Here is a 3,305-nt window from a genome sequence, read left to right as displayed (position 1 = left end):
ACTTTGATGTTTAGCAAATTAGCCCTAACTAGGAAATGGTCCAATTGGTATTGGGGATCGCCCACTCCGTTTTATTAACTTAGGTTTGAAATTTTGAACCCTAGTTGAATAGTTTCTGCTAATATATGAGGCGTGAATGAACTATGTCTTGAGGGTGCGACTACCAGCGGGCGGACAAGGAGGCCCCCTACTCTCATGGGGCTAGGGGATCTTGGTAGAGAATTCCCCTACCCTCTCTTTTCTCTCTGAGCTCCTTCTTTAAAATCACGACTCGACATTAAAACTAATATTTTTAAGAGAAAAAACCCCAAGTTGTGATCTAGGATTGCGACTTGGTGTGATTTCTAATCACGACACCAAGTCGTGATTTAAAATTCCGACTTGGGTATTTTTCCTTTTTTTTTCTTTTAAATAATTTTGTATAATTTAATTATATATAATTAATTTTTAACAACATATTAAAGTCCAAAAATTATAACATTAATATTGTATTAATTTAAAAATTTACAATTAAGGATACAAATGTAATAGTGTATTTTTTTTGTACAATTATAAAAAGTACAATGAAATATACAATTATTTTTGGCAACTCGGTATCGGCACATCTGATTGTATTGAAAAATTTCTTTGTTGGGCTTGTTTTCTTGCACACGTTTACGCCCAATCCATCTCGTTGTGAATACGTTTTGTTTGATTTCGACCAGGGCGCCAAGAGATGCGAATAGTAGGATCGTGGATCAACTCAAATTTCGGTATATCCCAATAATCTTCGGATGGCAGAGGTTCAAATGACTTAGAATCTGTATTCTTATAAGCCATTATATCGTAATAATCCTTCACCATTGATGCAGTATTAATCATGTATGTAGCGCATACCTTTTGAGCGTGACTGCAAGGTAAACCAAATTGAGTCCACTTGCCGCATGAACATTCTCAGTTCGCAATTTTGACAACATGGGTATTGAATCTATGTCCACTGTGACGTCTTGTAATAACCGAGGCGGACTGTTGGAACTGATGGTATTTGGTGACAGTATGCTCAACAGAATTTTGATGCCAACGTGTTATGTGCAAAATCCCTCCACAGTTGGTTGTTGATCAACATTACAGAACTTCTCGCTAACCTCTCACGGAAATAATGGACACTTCGCTGAAACGTCATCTTAGCAATTACTGTCAACGGTAGCCAACGAGCGCCTTTCAATACTCCATTTATGTATTTCAACATAGTTGTCGTCATAATTCCGCATCGCCATCCACCATCATGAGATGCTGTCCATTTTTCCTTTTTGATCCTGTATAACCACTCAAACGCCTCTAGTTTCTGGCTCTTTATCTCCTCAATAGTGCGATTGAATTTCCTGATCTGATATTCAGAGCCAGCTCTCCAACAAAAATCATTCAACACAATATTTTTGTATTTACTGTTGAAATTGAAATACACATGCCTCAAGCAATATCGGTGCATACCGTTAGGTGGCACGAAATCTGGACATTCACGTACAACTTTGGTGATACCAGCATGGCGGTCATAAATAAGGCAGATACCCATCGCCCCTGTATAATGTGTCTGCACAATTGTCTAAGAAACCACTTTCAAGATAAATGTGATTCTTCATCGACAATTACAAAAGCAAGAGGGAGTACTTGTGATTTTCATCCATGAAAGCAGCAATCAACATTTTGTGCTTGTACTTTGTGTATAGATGGATCCCATCTACACTGATAAGTTTGCGACAGTGTTGGAACCCTTCAATACACGGCTTGAACGCCCAAAAGACGTATCCTATCACATATGCACCGGTTGATGTGTCGCGGGCTTTGTGTTGCCATTCAACAATCGTTCCTGAATTATATTTTTGGAGAGCTCCCAAGTATTTGGGTAGCTTTTGAACTGAGCTCTCCAATGTGCCATAAATAATTTTACGTACCATATTCAAACTGTATCATGACTTTGGTATGGTATATCGCACCTTGTATGGTCTTTCACAGTTTGGATGCATGTTTTATTCCGTATGACGGGTTGCATTTCACCTGTCCTAAAAGTAAAGAAGCAACATAAACCCTATCTAAATTACCATGTTTGAGGGATATTTGATTCAATATACATGTATGGTCCCCCCCATATTTTGTTATTGTCCACCTTTCAATTTTTTGTTTAAAAATTCCTCGCAACTCCCATCTACACCACATATCTGAAAAAAATAAATATGAATCAGTCGAATAATTTTGTATGATTATACATATACAAATATATATATATACCTTCGCTGCTATGCTTACACAATACTTTCCACTTGGCCTTTGAACTCTCAGCTACTCAATACTCGCGTTGTGCATATCGTACGATTAAAGCTTCTTTATTTTTGAAAACCATTCCCACATCAAGTCTACCTTTGTTCTTGTCATAAAATTTTGCATATTTCATGTTCGGTACATCAATGGAATCCACTGGTACCTTCGAGAATGTTTGTTCGAAAAATGGTATAGAGCGGTAAAATGTTTGCTGAGTAGTTCGATGTGGCATAACTGGTTGAGAGGATGTTGACGTGCCTTGTGCAAAATTTTCAGCCACAACATTTATGTCAACATCTTGTAGTCCATCCTCCGGTGGAATTGAATAATCCACTTCATCCGGTTCAGAAGCAGCCTCTGAATCATAAGCCAAAGTGTCCGCAAAAGGGTCTTCTGACTCGGCATCGTCTTGTGCAAAATTTTCGACAGGGTCTTCTGCCTCAACATCATTTAGTATAAAATTGGAGGTGGAGAGAGTATGTGAGTGGGTGGGCTCTGTGTAATTTGAGTTCAATATTATCGAGCCCTTGGGTAACATACACCACATTGGGAGTATAACACTATGTATCATAATTCAATGTGCCTGCACCAAAATCGGTGTTAGAAGTACCTGCACCGAAATTAGTGTTATACGTTCCTATGAAATTTTCATAGTTGGAAGATGAAGGGAATCCTTGGCTTGATAACAACGCCATGTATTGCCCCCACTGTTGACTTATCTGTGAGTTGTCATCTCCCCACTGTTGAGTCATATTTTGGTCGAAAGCTCCCCAATCTCGGCCAAATTGTGGAGTATCATCGTAGATGTATGAACAAGGGATCCTCATCGCCGCAATGAGCGTATGATCATATGTAATAAACCATCCATCGCTCGATAATTCACCACAAAAATACACAAAAATTTCAATGCGAGAAGATGAAGAGACATACTTAGCAAGTAACAAAAAAGTTTTTCGCACTGTATTTGAAATGGCAAGGACGTGAATGAATTGCTGCTGCTTGAAACAAGT

Source organism: Sesamum indicum, linkage group LG6, assembly GCF_000512975.1.
Source record: "Sesamum indicum cultivar Zhongzhi No. 13 linkage group LG6, S_indicum_v1.0, whole genome shotgun sequence".
NCBI lineage: Eukaryota > Viridiplantae > Streptophyta > Magnoliopsida > Lamiales > Pedaliaceae > Sesamum > Sesamum indicum.
Note: the sequence above shows the minus strand (reverse complement) of the source record.